General features: G+C 37.9%; 1 protein-coding gene across 1 annotated transcript in view; it reads left to right on the plus strand.

Annotated features, from left to right (window-relative positions):
• Nucleotides 1-21140, plus strand: part of LOC122804516 (5-hydroxytryptamine receptor 1B-like) — a 153982-nt gene that overhangs the window by 67446 nt on the left and 65396 nt on the right. The window lies entirely within an intron of this gene.

The following is a 21140-nucleotide window of genomic DNA, read 5'->3' on the forward strand; positions in this document are numbered from 1 at the left end:
CAGTCATTTTTTATAATTATTCAACTTTATTCAAAATATATTTTCAAACATTATCAAAAATTACAAACATAAACCTATGTCATGTCTCATCATACCATGCCAAACATTTATCAGTATAAGAAATAATGCTTCAATTTCCCATCTCTCCTCAAATTATTTTCTATTAATTGTTCTCCTCTTACTAAACTGCATATCCTACAATATCTTATCCTACTTACTCTACTCAGCTTAACTATAACTATTTAAAAGCACAAAAGCAGCAGAAAATAACCATAAATGGCAACCAACAAAAGAAAAAGCGGTTCAGGCACACCAGAAAACATCTCACAGTTGATTTATTAAAATAAAATTCCACACAAGTGCTTTCGCCCTGCCACAGTGCAGGGATTTATCAAGTGAACCACTTGATAAAGCCCTGCATTGTGGCAGGGCGAAAGTGCTTGGTGGAATTTTATTTCAATACATCAACTGTGAGACGTTTTCTGGTGCGCTCGAACCGCTTTTGCTTTTATTCTTTTTTTAACTATAACTATTTACAACCCCTAATAATTCCTGAAACCAGTCAACTATCATAATCCTTTTTCCTCTTGTCTGTGCATCCAGCCTTGCAATTATCAGCTCTTCCTTCCCCAACAGTCCCTCTAACAAGAATCACTTTACCCACCCCCTGTTTTTGTCTCTCCACAAGTTCCCAGACCTGTTTAAGGTTCTTCTTTCCTCTATCTCCATCCTCAGGCCTTTCTGTCTTTTCCAACTCCTCCACCAATCCCATCACCTTTCCCACCATTGGCTCCTCTACTATCTTCAATTTCCTCATAATAGCTTTCTTGTCCAATGTCATTAGCTTCCCTACTAAACCTATATAATTTTTCCTACTTGTATTGTCAAAACCCAGGAACCAGAATTTAAGCAACAATTCAGCTTCCTGTCTTACTAACTTTTTTGGGATTTCTCCAAGCTCATTTAAAAAAAAACACCTAACTTCCTATGGTTTCATAAATTTTATGCAAACATTTCCATGTGAAAATTTTGAACTTTCTGGCTTTGCAAACATATCTTGGTAACAAAACAATTTCTTGCCATTCCTCTTCTTCACCATGTACTCCTAATAAAATTTCCCACTGAATTCTTTGCTGCTTGCTCTGCTTTTCTTTCCTTATCCAGTCCTTTCCTACTTTAAAAACTTTCTAAATCCTTTCTCTTCAGATTGTCTGGTCTCTATTCCCTGGACTACACTTGGCACTCCCCTTGCTTCTTTAACTTCCTGTGCCATTCTGTTTCATCTACTAACCACTCTTTCATAATCTCATTTAACTGTCCCTCATATTGTATTGTTGTTGAATCTCTTCCCACCTTTTAACTCTTTGAACCTCTTCCACCTGAGGTCAATATCTCATGACTTTTTATTTAGTTGTCCGTCTTCATACACTATCTCTAGTCCTTACATCTCTATCTACACCCCATATCAATAATATCCAATCCCTCAACCTGTTCATATCATATTCTTTCTATCTGTCTGTTAAAGATTTGTTTTAAAACCCTTCTAAGCCTAACTAAGGTGACTCTAACAATACTGTAATTGCATCCCCTAGACTATCCCACTGCCTTTCCTTTTCCTTGAGCATTCTTTTCCTTCCCACATCATAATCATCTTCCACTAATTTTAACACAATAGCTGTAACTGATGGCTCAAAACTTGCCTTCACATCAGGTACTCCTAGACTACTCATTTCCTTCAACATTATCATCCTGTCCCATGTCACTTTCAACTTCTCTCCAGTCCAAACAAATTCCTTAAACATCTGGCTGGGACCAGAACCCTTGTATTGCATATTCAAACTGTGGGATCACACATATCTGTAATACTTACACCCTTTGATCAATACCTAAGTGTAGAACCTTACATTGTTGTAACTGCAGTCTCACCTTATTATAAACCCTATTAAATGTGTATAAAAGTAATACTCTACACTATCTGTTAACCATATCCCTAAGTATTTCATATGATCCACCCAAAAGTCATGCTCCCCTCGTCTGGCCTACCTCAATCCACCATTGACCTTTGTTTTATCTCTGTTAGGTCTATAACCTGAGAGTTGTCCAAATTTCCCTAAAAGCTGCCACAGCTTATCCTCAGCAGTCTCATAATAACTAAGGGTCAGCAGTATATCATCTGCATATAATGTAGTTTTCCTATTCCTAGGTCCCCAGTTGTATCCTTTTATGTCTGAAACTCTCATTGCTTCAGCTAATGGCTCCAGATATATTGCAAACAGAATCAGAGAAAGTGGGCACCATTGTCTTGTGCCCCTGTGTATTTTAATGTCACTTGACAATCTCACCTTTATTTTTACCCTTGTTTTCCATCTTGATTATAGAGCTTCCAACAAACTGATCCATCCCTGTGGGAATCCCCATGTCTACATTACCTTGAACAAAAAAGCCCCAATCCACCCAATGAATAACCTTTTCTGCATCAAAGGATATCATCATCAGCTTCCTTCACATTTCTGAGCATCTTACAGTATTAACAACATTTTAATTATATTAGCTGCAGTTCAGTGACCCATTACAAAGCTTGTTTGGTCATCCTTAATTATTCTCTTCAAAATCTTTACTAACCTATCTGCAATTATGTGTGCAACACATTTGTAATCATGACTGAGGACCTATATGGAACTATATGATGCTGGGCTCAAATGATCTTTCCTCTCTTTATATATTAATGATATTATACCTTCTTTCCAAGAGTCCAGTGACCCTCTCCCCTTAACAATAATATTAAACAAGAGTAACCACCTGGTCTTAACCTTTTGCTTATTTAATAACCACAGTTCTATAGGAATCTCACCATGTCCTGGAATTTTCCCCTTTGGCATATTTTCTATCATCCCTTCCAACTCTTCTTCTGTGATCCTACCCATTAGCAGATCCTGCTCTTATGGATCTATTAACCCTGAAACATGCCATCTCTGCCACACTTGCTTCCTAGTTGTCCCATTCATCCATTTGTTTCTATATAATTCTTGATAATATTCTTTAACACTTTCTAATACCCCATGTAAACTTTCTACTGTCTCTTCTTGTCGTGCTTTATTACTCTTGGAAATCTCTCTTTCTACCTCCCTTTGTCTCAATGTCAATTCCTTCGAAGTCTTGGGAAAGGTACCTGAAAAAAAATTCCGTGCTGCTATTTTCTGTTCCCATATATATTTTTTCAACCTCTCATTCTTATAACTTTTATTTAATATCTCTCATTCTCTGTCCCTCTTTTACTCCTCTCATTCCTCTTCCCTCCTCTTTTCTGTATCAGGGCTAACTCCTTCAGGAGATTCCTCCTCTTCCTTGCTTTGACAATCATCTTCTATTGTACTCTTCCACTTATTTCTTTCTTTATAATCTCTTTAACTCTATCCCAACTTCTCCCCTCATCACCTTCTTTCTCTTCCAACATTGTATATATTAAGGTTTTGGGCCACACCACTTCCTCCTTATTAGTCATAGTATAATTTTAAGTCCCCCAGTGTCTTACTTAATTGTATTCCTTGGGTAATTTCACACACAGACTTATCAAGACATAAATCTGTCCACCATGTAGGAGTATTCCTTAGATATATATTCCCTGTCTAGCCTTGCTCAGCTTTTATATCGCCAAGAATGACACATATTTGACTCCCCCGTTCTGTATTCCCTCTGGGCCCTCCCAATATTGTCGAGTCCCATACATATTAAATATCTCTTTAAATATCTCCCTTCTTTATTGATCTAATTTTTTCTTGGTCCCTTGTCATTTGCTAAACAAAACAGCTGCACATTGAAAACTGACAGCATGAGCAGCAGTAAAATTCTCTTCCCTTGAGGCCGACAATTCCTTGATGCAATAAAGCTGACAATTCCTTAAAAATGTACTAAGATGGTTGGTTTCATACCTCTCAACTGTCGAGATTTCTGTGGAATGTCTACTCCTCATACAATTTATGTTTTTCTGTCAAACTACAGAGTATTGAAGTCATTAAATAATGACAAACATTTGAGTTTGTTTCCTTAATACAATCAAATTTCCTAGGTTTACATTAAATATCAAACCTACCTGGCGAAAAGGACTTGAAGTATTACCAAAAACAGAACACCTTTTCTTTAGGTAAAATATTATCATCACACAGATATGGTATGATTATATATGGTATGATTTTATATGGTCTGAGTGAGAGCTGCATATCTTTTTTATTTTAGGGAGCATAAAGCCCACAATATCTCTATGGAACTCTGACTCTCAGCAGCAATTTTTGATTATAAGACTAATTAAGTTAATCAAGTTAGCTAAACCAGTTACACCAGTGGATCAGACACTAATATTCTATGTGCCTGCTCTGTGAATTCCTAGATAACATCTGGAGATTCAGAAATATTAATTTCTTATATAGGGGCTTTAGAAACATTGCAAATGTGTTTCTTTTGCTTGCATAGGCTGTCTTTCATTTCATTAGTGCCTGTTAAACATTTTGCAATTACGAGGCAGAACAGAACACTTTCATTTTGTTTAGTGATTAATGTAAGATACACCTAGCATAGAATATATAGTGTTATATAACTTTAATGTTAATGGGTTGGCAGTTCATAAACCATACAAGCCAAAAACTATAAGACACTAAAAGTGATATCTACTCATGAAACCAAATAAATAATTGCATACAGAATTACATCCTCTTCAGTTGATTTTATGACTAAGAAAGTATATGAAAAGGAACAGACATTTGAAGGCTTCATACTACTGTTTCCTTTTTTCCATTCACAGCACTTAATAACCATAAACTTAGCAAAATATGATGAAAATAGCATGTAATTCTACATTTTTCAGAATCAATAATTATGGATCAAAGTAAAAGCAATGGTTTTCTCTAAAACATATTAGTTTAGTAAATGTTGAATGCTGAAATTCTGATTACACGTTATTCACATTTGGGAAGCAAGACATGGACATTAAATAAAATGAAGAAATATGGCATGTAATAACGGAACAGATTCGACTAGAAATGATGCTATCATATGCAAGTCATCTAGTCTGTTACACGTGTTTGAGTGAGGTGATGATACCCCAAACTCTGCATTTCTGTCTTCATCAGATATACATAGTTTCGATGGCATAAAATGACTTGCTTCCATGCAGGATCCTGTTTCCCTAAGCTGCTATGATATTAATGCTCTGATCAGGTCCAGTACCTTTCAAAATGTCTTAAGTGGGTTGTTTCACTCTGCTGCAAATGTTCCTGAAAACTATTTTTCTTTAAGACCTTATCTTCTCATTTTTTAGAAAGTGTACATTATTCTCCCACTTTCATTTTAATCTCTGACTATTAACACTTGGAGATATATTCAGAGTATTCAAATCCTTGAATACGTTTGTATTACCCACTCTAAATTCTTCCATATTGTAAGGATTATAAACTAATAATTCCTTGTTTGCCTTATAAAGTTGGTGGTCCGGAACAATCATGATTGCATTTCATTTCCACAAGTTCCTCTCCAGGATCTAGTTTACTGTAAAGCTTTACACACAAAATTAAATCTCAGCAATGGTAGCTGATTGTAATATCATAGCTATTTTATTTGCTCGTGGCCTTTTCATACGTCTGTGATGTAAGCATGGTTATAGATGTGTGAAGTGTTAAAGACCAAAAACTGAAATAAAATATGATTTTAGTGATCTGTATGGCAAATTATCACAATGTTAGGGAGTATATTAAAATGCATCAAACAATGTCCATGAATCAGAGCAGCCCAGCAATCCCTGCTCACAACTGCATCGCTCAACACTAAAAAGGATCAAGTGATTACTGCACAGGTTGCTAAGGAATTAAACAGATCAAAAGAATACCAAAAAGAATCACACACTTTCTTTTATGGATTCTGTTTCATTAGCTAAGTCTATTTGTGAAAAAGAATTATCAACTATAAAAATGAGAACTATAAATATCACTCATCAATGCATTTCCTGGCAAAATTTATATGATTTACTGGAGAAATATTAATGGTTCAGTATATAAAAGATTCTCTTGTTATGGACTTTTGTAAATGAGTTGTTTGTGTTATTATGTTTATTTGAGGTATTGTTTGATTGTTTAATTTTTTTAAATCAAATAAAAAGTCTTTAAAAAAAAAAGAATCACACACACACACACACACACACACACACACACACACACACACACACACATGGTCGCGCACATCTACCTTTCATTCTTCTGCAAGAAGCAGCTTACTGATGATACATTTGGTTTGCTCCATGGGTAGCAGGAACATTGTGGTTGTGTATTTAAATTCTGCATGTGGATGCGGAAAAGAAAAGACAAAACAAGCAACAAACAGCAAGTGTGCATGCGTCAATGCATGCACGCAGGGATGTAATGGCATTTTTAAAGATGAATGCCCTTAAAGAAGACATGTACATTTTTTTTTAATTAAAAAGTAAATATTTTGGAAGGACTCCTCCCAGCCAGCGAGCCCTAGGTGAGGGCCTAAGTCACCTAGTGCTGAATCTGGCTCTGCCTACATCTGTAACTAATATTGGTTTCTTTCCTGCTGTTTAATACTTTACTGAATTTTTGTGATTCTGTGTGAATATATTTGCAGTTTCTGTTCACTTGTGGATGTCTTACCTTCCCTCATCCTTCCAATATAATCAGAGTTACTCTAAAACTTTCTGCCTCAGTCTGAGTGTCTAACAAATTTAGATCTTTATATTCCTGTCATCTGTTAACAGATGAGATGTTACAACAAGGCCCCACCTGCCTGAGTTGGTGGTAGCTTGGGTGGACGTAATAGATCCCATATAACTTATCAAAAAGAGTATAGGAAGTTCTCCAGTGCCTTGGCCAAATTTCCCCTAGTTAGTATGAATACCACCTTGGGTGTCCCCTGAAAAGAGGCCATTGGCCTAGTAGGACTAACCTGGTCAACAAAGTGTATATAATAAATAATAATTTTAAAAACTCTGATAGTTCAGTAGCATCTCTGAATACAGAAGTTTAAATACCAATATATTTAGCCCATGTTTGTTTGTCTAGTACAGTGTTCTCAAATAGTTACAACAGCCTCCCTTGTGAAGCATGGAGCTGTTTCAGGGAAAGCCCAAGCTATTCTGAAACTACTGTATATTTAAAACATTAACTATTTAGTTTTTATGTGGTATCAGAATAAATGACAACTTATATTATTATAGTAATAATATTAATAGTAGTAAGTAATAAGTAATAAGTAGTAATAGTATATTTGGGTGGTGCAGTAGTGCAGTGGTAACATTGTCACCTTACAGCAAGAGGTTCTCCGGTTCGATTCTCGGCTGGGGTGCTTTCTGTGTGGAGTCTGCATGCCCTCCCTGCATTTGTGTGGGTTTCCTTTGGGTGCTTCGGTTTCCTCCCACGTTACAAATACATGGATCTGGAGCATTTCTCTCCAGGCTTCTGCTGAAAATTGGCTTTCTTCCAAGTTGGACTTTCTTGGTTAACAAATGTAAAAAAATATATATATATTAATTAGAGACATACCTCTCAGCTGCCTAGAATTTTGCATGCTGAGGTGGTTAAGAGTGTTGGCAGTCATGTCTTGAAAAAAAAAGGCAGTCCCATGCATTCACTTTCTCTCACACAATACACACATTCAGATACACACACCACACACTACATAAATGTCCCTGACTTGTCTGAATATCTGTGATGTCTTCTTTTCCTGCCCTTATAAATCATTGATGATTGTAGTCACACATTAATGACAGAATTTCCCATAAACCTCTTTATAACACACTGCATAGATAACTGGCTCACTGATAGGACCTAGGAGGTTAGAATCGGTGAAGCCACCACCACAAAGAGGTTGGTCACCACTGGAGTCACCAGGGCTCTGTGCTATGTCCACACCTGTTTGGCATCTAATTCTTGGATGTCAAAGCCAATGTCAAAGGCCTCTGACTAACCAAGTTTGCAGATGCTTGCAGACTGGGAGCAGTCATTGAATCCCCACAAGTCAAGAACACTCTTTAGGGGTCTGCCACAGGCAAATGTTTGGTGCCAAAGCCATAGGTATAAACCCCTTTATAACATGCTGGATAGCTAGCTGGCTCACTGATAGGACTTAGGAGGTTAGAATTAGTGAGGCCACCTCCACAAATAGGCCAGATACCAATGGACTTCCCAGGGCTCTGTGCTAGGCCCACTCTTTTTTGGCATCTACGTCTTGAATGTGAAAGCCTTTGTCAAAGGCCTCTGGCTAACCAAGTATGCAAATGATTGCAGACTTGGAGCAGTCATTGAATCCACACATGATGAGAGCACCTTCAGTAATATCTAATACAGACAAAAGCTTGGTGCCAATGCTATTGCTTAAAATTCAGTACCAAGAAATGCATTATAGTACCTTTTGGGAAGTATGCCATCTTGGGTAACTATGTCATCAATAAAACACCATTAAAAGCTGATTCACTAGTCAGACATCCGGTAACTCACGTAGATAGTCACCTAGCCTTCTACCAACATGTGCCTAAGTTAGTAAGAAAATCCTTCTATATTGCTCAACTTATAATCAATGGCATGGCATCTAGGTCCAGAGAGGTTATCAAACCAGTGTACTCAGACCTCATTAGGCCCATCATAGAGTATAATGACCCTTTTGGTATGCACCTGACCACATACAGCAACCGGAATGTCCAAAAAGGTTCCTTACAAAAAGAACAGAGGGATTATACACAATGTTCTACACTGATTGCCTTAAAGCTGTCTCTTTACTCAGTATCATACAGACTTCTGAAAGATGATCTTTGCCTGTGAAAAATTATATGACGTCTTCTTCTTGGTTTCTTGCTGTTACTTGTATTTACATGCAAGCATACCAAATTATATTTATCTACTTTTTGTGATCAACTAGTCTTATTACTGTATTGTACTAAGTACAATAAATACACAAAGACACTGCATCAGTTAATACACTTTCTATTACATTTTCATTTTGGATCTACAAGCATGCAACACAGATGCTGTCAACTCTCTATAGGTTCATAGGTGGATACTAGGCTATCTGCCCGAAGGCATTTATAAGCCTAGCCAGAATGTGTTGGGTTTCGCCACCCCCTTAGATTAGTTCCCTGTGCCTCTGTCCAGCAGAGTCACTGAAGTGATCTGTGGGTTAAACTTTCTGTTTCTCATCCACTCGTCAAGGTTTCTCTTGAAGAGTGTTAGCAAGGAACTCTGCCTAATGTAGATTAGAATCTTGTTCCAAAGCATGGGAAGTCTCTGGACAGGAATCTATCTCTCCAGCACATCCTGTTTATTGTTGTGTTGAGGTTTAGATCCCTAGAGCGTGTGGCTCAAGGGGATATGGTTTTCTTTAGGTGGAGCATGTCCATCAATTCTGGGTTGAACATGGCCTTGTATGTCAGGCAGAGATCACCTCTGACTAGGCGGTATGCAACTGAGTACAGCTGGAGTTTCTTCAGTTGAGCTGCATAGGACTTCTGTTTGAGGCCAGTGATCCTCTTGGTGAGGTGCTTCTGTGGTTTTTCCAGCTGTTGCAGATGTCTTGTCAGGTACATCTCAAGTGTGGCGTTGTACTCTATGATGGGTCTGATGAGTGATGAGTGATGAGTAGAGGGTCACAATGAACTCTTTTGATCTGGATGCAAACCCTTTTGTGATTAGGTGGGCCACATAGAAAGATTTTCTAACCACTTTGGCAATGTGATTATCAAAGGAGAGATTACTATATACTTGGGTCCCCAGAACCCTTATTACATCTTCCGTATTTAGGGGACTACCACCTATGTGGTAGTTTGTGGGTAATTTGTTTTTTCCAAAGGGGATGACTATGCACTTTTTGGCATTTAGCTTGAGGCCATGATTTTGACACCAGGTATCCGTCTCAGTGAGACCCTTTTGGAGGATGACTGTGTCAGCCAGAGAGTCAATTATAGCCCCTAGTTTGCAGTCGCCCACGAACTTGGTCATCAATAGTCCTCTTGTGCTTACCTGTACCTCTGAGAAGTATATGCCAAACAGGACGGGTCCTAGGACTGAGCCCCAGGGAATGCCACTTGTAACCGGTTTAGAGTCGGATCTAGCTCCTGCAGCTCTCACCATGTGGGTTCTGTCCATGAGCCAGTTGGCAACCCATCTTGTGATGTAGAGGTTTATGTTCAGGCTGGTGAGCTTGTCTATAATACCAGAATGGGGAATGGTGTTGAAGGCCTTTGCGAGGTCTAGGTAGGCTGTGTGTACCACCTTTCCCTCATCTATAGCCTTGGTAACTGTCTCAAAGAAGTCCACTAGGTTTAGAGGGCAGCATCTGCCCTTAACAAAGCCGAACTGGGTAGGGTCCAGTGTTTGGAGGTTACCAATGTCTCTGTTAATGAGTTCCATGATGATGTGCTCCATAGCCTTGCAGGCCAAGCTAGTCAGGCTTATAGGGCGATAGTTCTTGGAGTCTGTTGTGGCTCCACCTTTGTGGAGCAGAATAACCATTGCTGTAAGCTACTCTATGGGTACATAGCCTGTTGAGAGGCTGAGTTTGAACAGTGTGTTTTGGTGAGGGGTTATTTCATCTTTGAGCTTGTGTAGGATGCAGCCTAGGACACCGTCCGGTCCCATTGATGCTGTGTTTTTGGTTTTGGAGAGGGATGTTTTAACCTGAGTGTCTGTGATTTCAGGGGCTCTACATTCGTCTGGTATGGTTATGTGCCCTTTTGGTGGTGAGTGGGGGGTGAAGTTTGCACTGGACCTGTCTGCCAGGATGTTGGCAATATCTGTCAGTTCAGTGTATTCTGTGCCATTCTGCACTAACTCCGAGCAGATCTGAGCATTGCCACTTAGATTCTTAACATAGCTAAAGAATGCCTTGTAGTTATCTTTGGAGTCCTTGGCAATTTTTCTTTTAAAGCTTGCCTTGGATGATTTTATGAGGGATCGTAGTTTCTTGCTGATACTGATCAGGGATGTCTTCCCTTCTTGGGATTTTATTTTTTTCTGTACTAGTTTCCTCCTTCTATTGTATAGATTGTTTATGGCAGGGGTCCACCAGACTGGTTTCCTTTTCTTGGAGTGGTGAGTCTTGGTTTTGCTTGGGATAGCATGATCCATGCATTCTTATAGGTGCCCGTAGAATGCATTAGTAAAGGATTTTGCAGTTTGGACAGCATTATCCTTTAGCATGGGGGCTTTGAAACTTTCCTCCTTGGTCTTAAGTAATGTGAAGTTTGCTTTTGAAATGTTTTTCATAGTGGTTTCCTTGTCCGGGGGTGGGGCAGAATGTGGACATCCAGAGTGATTTGTTTATGGTCAGATCTAACCAGTGAGGGGTTGACCTCCGCTGTGGAACACCGGTCACCCATGTTGGTGATGACCAGGTCTAATATGTTGTCACCTCTGGTGGGAGTGTTGACCAGTTGATCCAGGGCATTTGATTTGAGTTTATAAATTCTAGGAAATGTTGGGCAAGGTTCTTAGTACTTGAGTAGTTTTCTGAGTTAATGTTTGGGTAATTGAAATCACCCAATATTAGGGTGTTTGGTAGGACCTTTATGTTTCCCAATGTTTCCAGAAACGAAGAATGGGGGTCCTGGGACATGGTGGTTGATCTGTAGCAAGCTACAATTTGAATTGCAGTTTTGCCCGTTGTTAGTTTTACGTGTATGATCTCTGAAGCATCGTGCTGTGCCACTAACCTGGAAGTGTGGGTATCCTTGATGAATATGGATATGCCCCCGCCTTTTGTATTTTGGTCTGGGTTCTGTGGCCAAAATGTATGGTATGAGTTGTAGCCTGATAGTGCTGGGGTGCTCTCTGGAGCCTTAAACCAGGTTTCTGTTACTGCAAATATATCGATTTTCTCCATACTGGGGAGTGCCTCGAGTGCGTGCATTTTGAGATTTAGACTTCTGGCACTGAGTAGCATTACCCTCAGTTTTTTGTTACTTGTGCTATTTACGGTGGTGGGTTTGTCTTTTGAGCCTTGCCTAAAAAAGGCACTATGGGGGTGGCAAGAGCCTTGGCCAGTATTCGAAAGCTTAAGGGTGACAAGTGCAAGCCATCTCTAGTGAAGCAGCGTGGCTTGTCGAGCATGTCATCCTAGGCAGACAGACACTGGTTCCCCTTTGAATGATACCAGAAACTTAGCCAACTGCTGAAATTGATGATTTTTTCTTTCTTCCATGGTATCATTCTTGGTGAGGGCAGGATGCTACTCAGGGTCAGGGTCATACCAGCCTGGGCTACGTGATCAGAGAGCTCTTCCATGTCTCTTTTCATGTAGTCCAGGGAGGTATGGCTCAGGTCATTCACACCAACACGGACAATGACAGAGTCGTAGTTGTACTTGTTCTGGAGTGACCTAAGTGCTTGTGTTATGTGGCAGATCCTGGCACCCGACAGGCAGCTAACAGTAACCTTCTCCTTATTCAGCCTAGTGAGTGGGATGTCAGTGTGCCTGACTATAGAGTCACCTATTACTGGTGTGCTGGTTATGCTATTTTGCCTTAAGGGCTGTGATTGGTTTCATGAAGTATGTGATTCATGGTTTGTTTTGGGGGGTGGAGGTTGCTTGGATGCCTGCTTTGGAGGTCTCTATTGCTTTTGCAGATTTTTATTTAGGCCCTATGAGTATGTTTTCGTGTATTTATGTGTGTTTTTTGCCAGTGCTGGTTTAATGGGTCGATGTGAGACTGGTGGTGTGATGCAAGTATTTCCCTTCTCCTCTTGACTGTCTGATCCATTCTTGGGTTGAGAGAGCTTAGCCTCCAGTTTGGCTGTACAATTGCATCTCTTGCATGTATTAGTGTTTGGTGGTAGGAGGAGAGGGTTATCTGTGTACATGAAGCAGTTGTAACATTGCCTCAAAATGCCCAGATTCACCAGCTGAACTGGAGAGTACACCTGAAACTGCCCTTTGGACATGCCTGGATAGGTACAGTAGAGAGCCTTGTCCTTCTGTACAGTATAAGGGGATCTAGTGCTAGGGTTTATAAGTGTTTGCTATGAGTTTTGAGCAAGTGCTGGGCTAAGGAATGAATAGTTTGAGTGCTTAAGTTGAAAGTTTGTCTAGTTCCAAGGGAAAAATTGAAGAGGAGACTTTGTGGAGTCGGGTATAGTTATACCCTAGCTAACCGGCATTGCCCAGCATGCAAAACCGGGCAAATGTGTTTTTTATAGCAGGGAAATGAAAGAGAGAAATTAGCCCAAAACTGCCAATAAGCTACTAATTCCTGAGCTGAAACCACTCCTCCAGGGACAGATAGGCTGCTCAAAACTCCCCTCTCTCACAGTTGAACAGAGAAAATGACTATGGCAAATTCCCAAAGCTTATTTACTGTTACACTCAAATTTATACCAAAAAGGCTGATATTTTTTTTCTCAGAGTCTGATGTATAACAGTTCTTTCTTTGTATAACAGTTTTCCTTTGTTCCCTTGTCCTTGGTTCTTTGTAGTTTGATGATCCATGAAAACTCAGTATTGCATTATCTGAAACGTGGTATTCCAGCACTATCTGAAACTTGATGTTACATCTCTTTACTTTGTTGATGTTCTTCCAGCTGCCATCTGCTCAGTTATTTTTACAGACTTTATTTCTCAATAACATACTCCTTTACATGGATGCCAAAATCTAACTAAGCTATATATGCTTGCCAGCACACTTACTATTATTTTGCATTTTATACTATTTCTAAATTAACCCTTTATATTTCATATAATTCTTGCAGCTTTTTATTCAAGCTAATAATCATGCTAGCAATAGTTTGAAAAGACAGTGTATACTAAAATTCTATCAGTTCCCCATTTTTTTTGTTTGAAGAACGGACTAAACTTTAGTTAAAGAAAAGACTGCATTGGTTTATTACTGCAACTCTTTGTAACCTGCAGCATATAAAACAATTTCAAGCTGTCATTATTATTATGACCCCTAAACTATTAACAGAGCATGTATTAACTAATTTAACAATTTGGTCCCAGATGATGACCATTCTTTGAGTATGTCCCACTAATTATGGGCAGTGTTAGCTTCTGTTTTTGTCTTTTACTATTAGCACTGGATTATTTGAAACCACACACTTTAACAAACCTTTTGAAATTTGAAGGCAGTATTATCTATTTATACAACATTTTGTTAAATTTAGATACATTAGTACTAAATTATAATCTGTTTATCAAAGATACTTGTAATGACTTACTTCCATTGTGCTTGTAAATGTACAATCTGTGAGATATCTTGTTTTACTAGTTTTTATACCAAGCTCTTTTAAATCTGCATTTGGTATGTTTAAAACTTGGAAATGTAATACTGAAGTGCAGTATTTTTTTTTGTATTGTTGTCCTATCGTAGTACAAGTGGATGATATTTTTACCATTTGATCTGTATGAAATACTGGTCTGTTACTCAAAATGGTAAGTATTTTAATCTTTGGTCTTTTCCTTGTATTACTGTGTTGTTTATACAAATACCCTTTTTTCCCCTGTTGAGTTTATTCTTATTTTTGTGTTATTGGCTACATACTATGACATTTTTACATGATGTCTTCCCTTGTCATAAATGTTACATTTTTGAGGTAATGTACAGCATCTAATAGAGATAGAACTGATTACTGAAATGTTTATGTCAGTCTTTGGTTCTTTTTCTACGTTTATGTATGCCTGACCTTGTTTAGCTAACCATGCTGTTATATTTGTGTTAAATGTTATTCTCCCAAAGGTACATGCTGTATTCTTTTTACAACTGAAATTGTCTTGTGTTCTATTTTGTGTAGCATTTTTAACTAAGTTTTATTTGTGAAATATTGTAATTACCTCTGTTTTGATGTTCAGAATGATGCAAATGAAATGCAGATGTCTGTGTTGAATGCTGAGTGCCTTGCTCGCAGCTGCATTTTTATCTATAGTCCTTGAAGCATGTTCTAGACACTGAACATTCAGCTTGTCTCAGGCTCTACCAGAATATATGTATGCTACCAAACAGAAATACATGTATTTAACTAACGATATTATTTCTACATATATTATAGCAACATATGTGTATATGCATCTAACTAGCAAATAGATGTGCACATGCATTTATAAACATATCTATCACTATATACATTGGTTCTAACTGTTTCTGAGGAAGTCAGCTGATTATGCTGACGAAAAGCGCTTAAAACTTTAAACTTTGGTAATAAACTTGTTACTCGGACTGTCTGGTTGCTTCCGTACTTGTTTTTTGTTTTATTAGTTGTCAGCCAAGTTGTTTTTACTATATACATTCCATCTGTTTTAGTTTAAATCCAAAACTGTCTATATCAGTATGTACTTTTTAGTCAAGTTATATTGCTACTAACTAGAAACACACTGAGAAACAAAACCTTTAGTTTTGTTTTGATACAAGTTAACACAGTTTTATAATGTCAACACAATGATGACAACCATTACTATTAGAACTGGCTTAATCTGAATATGACTCTATACAGTGATGTTCTATACAGTACTTTATTGACAATGCTTGAGGATTTTATTGCAAAGGCATTGCAGTCTTGTTTAATGTCAAGCTTTGACTTATTACTCTATTTACATAGATAAACCATTTACTATATACTGTACAGAATACACTTGCTTGTACAGATTGTTTTTGCATTTGTATATACATGGCTGTAATGTACACGCAGTTCAATTTTTATACCTAGCATTAAACTGAAGCCTGCTAATTACATTACATGAAACATTAAAATGTATTTTTGGTATTAACACTGCACTTTTAGTTTAGTCTCTTGCAGTGCTGTTTACACAGTTAGTGTAAAATTGAAAGCACACCCTTCCCCATGTAGTATACATCATTTTATTGTAGTATTGTTTATTTGCTTTATGCTGTGGAAATTCTATGTATGCTTGTCTTTTGGCTGTTACCTAGACTGTGACACTTTGGTCTTACATATTTGCTTTTTGATTTGATCATTTTCAAAAATAGAAAATATTTTTATAAAGGTTTTGCTGTTGCCTACACTGTCAAAGTTGTAATAGGAATCGCTTTTACCCATTTTGAAAATATGTTTACTGTTACTGGTAGCTATTTGTACCCTTCCTTTTTGTAAAGGGACCTGCATAATTTATTTTAACTGCATACCATAGCCCATGTACTGACTGTACTCGGTGTAGGATTTACTTGCAAACAGGTTATTAATGACATGTATGCACAATTATGACGTCTTATAGCAATTACCAAACATGATTTTTGTAGACTATTGTTTTTTTTGCTTAATGCTGCATGTGAATACTTAATAATGTTTTAGAAAAACGTAAGCCGTTTGGTCTGGTGACCAGTCTTATTTCCTTGACCTTATAAATTTCAGTACTAGCAACATTTTATGTTATGCAACATTCCTTGTAACCACCCATTCTAGCCTGGAAAGATTTGAGCTCACATACTTTTTTTATTTCTGCGCATTCCAGATGCTTAACCCATAACTCCTTCAGCACTTATTTGCACTTTCAGTCATTCATTAATATACTTGCAACTTGATATTAGAATGCAGTTGTAATAAACATTAACTTGCTTAACTATGCATAATATTGGTTTTGAATACTGCTTTTGCTGGAGTCTGTGCTATTTTTTATGCTATTATACAATTACAAAATATTGTAAGAAACAAAAGAGATATTGACTTAACTAACACATGCTTAAAACAAATATATTTACATGATTTACATTTACTGTTGTCTGCCTTTTGCTGCACTTTAGGTGAAAATAAAATACATGCATGTCAGTCTTGTGATGTCATGTCTTTACTGCGTTTAACTACTCTCATTTGATTTTTAAACTCTAGAACTGTTTTGTTATATGAAATGGTTTTAAAATCACCATTTAAGTGCCTTGCTTTAACTGAATGAAAGTTTGTGTTTCCATCGAGAAAACGTAGAAAGTCCCTCGTTGATTCTCCCAAAAGGTGGTCAAACACAGGTGGCAGATTCAGTTGTGTGAATGTACAAAACCTGTGGAATCTGCAGAAATGCACTGTTCTGCTACTGGATACTGTACATAAGAAGGAGTAGACAAACATTTGCACTGGAACTGAACGTACTAACTGAATAAAATAAAAAAGAAGCTGTAGTTGTCACAATAAGAAACCATTTGGTCTGTCAACTGTGGCTCGCCATTGAAGAATTATATGACATCTTTCTGTTTGTTTCTTGCTGTTACTTGTATTTACATGCAAGCATACCAAAGTATATTTAACTATTTATTGTGATCAACTAGTCTTATTACTGTATTGTACTAAGTACAATAAATACACCGAGACGCCGCTTCAGTTAATACACTTTCTATTGCATTTCCCTTTTGGATCTACAAGCATGCAACACAGATGCTGTCAGCTCTCTATGGCAAATTCCCAAAGCTTGTTTACTGTTACACTCATATTTATACCAAAAAGTCTGATATTTTTTTCTCAGAGTCTGGTGTATAACAGTTCTTTTTTTGTATAACAGTTTTCCTTTGTTCCCTTGTCTTTGGTTCTTTGTAGTTTGATGATCCATGGAAACTCAGTTTTGCATTATCTGAAATGTGGTGTTCCAGCACTATCTGAAACTTAATGAAAATAAGACCACGTAGAACCAGAGGTATACCACAGCATACAAAAATTTAATTAAGCGCTTTTCGTCCTGCTCACTGGTAGGACTTCTTCAGTTATTTTTACAGATTTTGTTTCTGAATAACATACTCCTTTACATGGATGCCAAAATCGAACTGCGCTATATATGCTTGCCAGCACACTTACTATTTGTTTTGCATTTTATACTATTTCTAAATTAACCATTTATATTTCATATCATTCTTGCAGCTTTTTATTCAAGCTAATAATCATGCTAGCAACAGTTTGAAAAGACAGTGCATACTAAAATTCTTCCAGCCTGGTATACAAGGCATCCCTGAATCCTGTTTTGATTAATCTTTTGCATATCTGCAAAACAAACAGAATCAGAACTATTAGGTTAAAGGACCTAAATTTTGGTTGCAACATTAACAGGATATGTTGGAGTGACAGATATGTTTTTCAGAGAATTCCCATTCTCTGGAACAGGCTACCCATTCATGTGAAGCAGAGTGCCTCCCTATCCCCATTTAAGTGAAACATGTACCAATGGATGGGTAATTGGAATTTCACTCCTGATCTAGCTGCTATGTCTCTGATGGACAAAGGCAGTCTGTAAATCATCCCCTATAAATCAAATGTGTGGGTCACAGTTGGGTTGCATGGCTAGGCTTTTAAAGGCCTAAGTGGTCATTATTCTAGTATACACCTATGAACCTTTGTCATATTCTAAGTTCTCCCTGGTGTCAAGTGTTTCCTGCTAAATTCAAGTATGGTTAAAGTGCTGTCAAGACACAAGAGAATTATCCCTGGTGTCTAGTGTTTCCCCCGATCCCCATACTGTTAAAGTACTTTTAAGGTATGAAAGAATTATTCCTAGTGTCTAGTGGTTCTCCTTTTATCAGCTATCTGTGGTGGCTAGTAGTTCCCCCCAACTTACATTGCAGGCTCTGCTTATTAGTCTGAAGGAGTGTGGAAGTATAACAATAATCCCGACCCACCCACACATACACATTCATCACACACACACACACACACACACACACACACACACACACACACACACACACACACACACACACACACACACACACACACACCTTATCTAGCCTCTCACTACCCCCCTGTCGTTACTCCCTGGCAGACACTCTCACTCACACATACACTCACACATGCAACCCATTGTGTACACTCATGCACATACCTCCTAATGCTACCTTACTACTAAAGTCCCCAATACTTACCTCTACCATGACTGATCAACATGGCCTTTTGGCTGTGTTCACTAATGTGATATGCAAGATTGGTTATTTTAATCTACATGGCTAAGCAATTCAATGAATAGATGCCTTCAGGAAGGCAGTTTTGGGGGGAGAGCACATGACTAATTAACATATGCCTCCTCTACCCCAGCCTGTCTCATTAGCATGGTGCATTGCCCCAGAGACAGCGCAATGTGGTATTGCATGCCTTTGTGCAAAAACACCATACTAGGGCTATCTGTGATTTTAAAAAAGTTACCATGAGGTGTACATGTCGTGTACATCTCTCAGCAGTCTTTAAGAATGCCCCCATCATATACTTCAGAAAATGCATGTTGCTACAATGCCTGTTATTTTTGCAAATTTCTAAGTTTATAAGATAAATATTTAAAATCTGTTCTTGATTTTAGGCCTTTATCCCACAATTATTTTTGACTTTGTCCAAAATTCTTGCTTTAAGAGGCAGAAAGGTATGGTCAGAAAATATATGTACGTGACTGCAAACCAACAATAAAAATAATGCACTAAGCCAAATCTAGTGTATTTCAAGTGTATGGTTACATAGCTGTGTAAATTTGGAGGGTCTACTTCAGGGAACAGCACATGCCACATGCCCCCACAAGAGTAAGCCTGAAGATGAATGGAATAATTACAGACAATTTTGTTTTCATAGGTTCATTGGTTCATAGGTACATTTTAGGCTAGCTATGCATTCCCATGGTAGTTATTGGCCATTCCATTTTGCAATATGAATCTCCACAGATATGCTGCACAAATATATGTTAGGTACTTATATGCTTCCTCTATCAAAAGATCCATTAGTGCTAAATAAGGGGTGAATTTGTGGTTACCTTTCCATTCATCCAGGTTACATTTGAATAGAGGAAGAGAAGTACTCTGCTTTATGTGGGGGATGCCAGTTCCATAGAAGTAGTATTCTCTGTAATATAGGCCAAACCCTCCAGCATGTTCTGTTACTCATGCAAAAGAGGCTGAGGTCCCTTGAGTCTGTGGTATCATTGAACTTCCGACTGTGTAATAGGTCTGACAGAACAGAATTTGTTGAGGGTCTATAAGCAAAGCAGAAGTCAATGCTCAGTAGCCTGTATGATACCAAGAACAGAGACAAGACTTTATTTGTCATTTGTTAGACTAGATGATAAAAGCTCCAAATATGCCAAAAATAACATAAGTACAAAATTGTACAAATTAAGTTTAACAGTTACATAAATTCAAAATGGTACAGATTAAATTTAACAATTGCATAAAAAGTTTATACAAGATAAAAAGGCAGGTTATAAAGAACAAAGACAGGCAGAAGTTGAAATACCTATGTAAGTCTAGAGCATACAAGTTAATATCCACATTAAATAAAATATATATGCTGTACAATAAAGCTGCTGATAGCAGCTTTATTGTATTATTCATATATAATTTAGGCCCTTGATTTTTTTTTTAGTGGGGAAGCATTGTGGACATTCCAGCTATGAAAAGCATTTGGACAGGAACATACAGAAAGGGGCATTATAATCAATGATTGGCCTATTGTAGAAATTGCCTCATGTATACTGGCAGCCACATCCTCCTAAAACAAATACCCTATGTGAGAGATGTAATTACACTATGAAATTGGAATTAGTTCTATCATGTAACAACAAACTGGACATCAAACAAGTTGTCAGCACATACACTTCACCTCTCACACAAAATGAGGTCATGACACATAAACCCACATATATGGAGGTACTGGCTAGAAGCCTACCAAAAGACCAGAGACCTCCCAAACATAAACTACTTGCACACACTGCTAGGCAAATAGAAACCACTACACAAAATACCACATACACCAGTGTCTCAGCAAATAAGCCCCTAAGGCAAAGCACCTCAAAAACTAATGTCTTGGCCATAGGCAACTCCGCAGTGAGACATATGGATGTCCCCCTCACCAGGCTGAACAAGGAGGTCATGGTCAGCTGCCTGCCTGTCTGGATCTGACAAATCATACATGCACTCAGGTCACTCAACAACAAGTACTGTTATGATGCTATCATAGTCCATGCTGGGGTGAATGATTTCAGACGTACCTCTCTGGACAGTATGAAGAGAGACATGACTGAACTCTCAGATTATGTGGCCTAGGTAGGTATGACTCTAGCTCTAAGCAGCATTCTACCTTCACCCAGGATGATGCCACAGTCTAAACAAAAAACAATGAACTTCAACAATTGGTTTAGCTTGTGGTGTCAGTCCAGGGGGATCCAGTATCTGTCAGCCTAAGAAGACATGATTG

This window comes from Protopterus annectens, chromosome 6.part0, assembly GCF_019279795.1.
Source record: "Protopterus annectens isolate FY-2018-M chromosome 6.part0, PAN1.0, whole genome shotgun sequence".
NCBI lineage: Eukaryota > Metazoa > Chordata > Ceratodontiformes > Protopteridae > Protopterus > Protopterus annectens.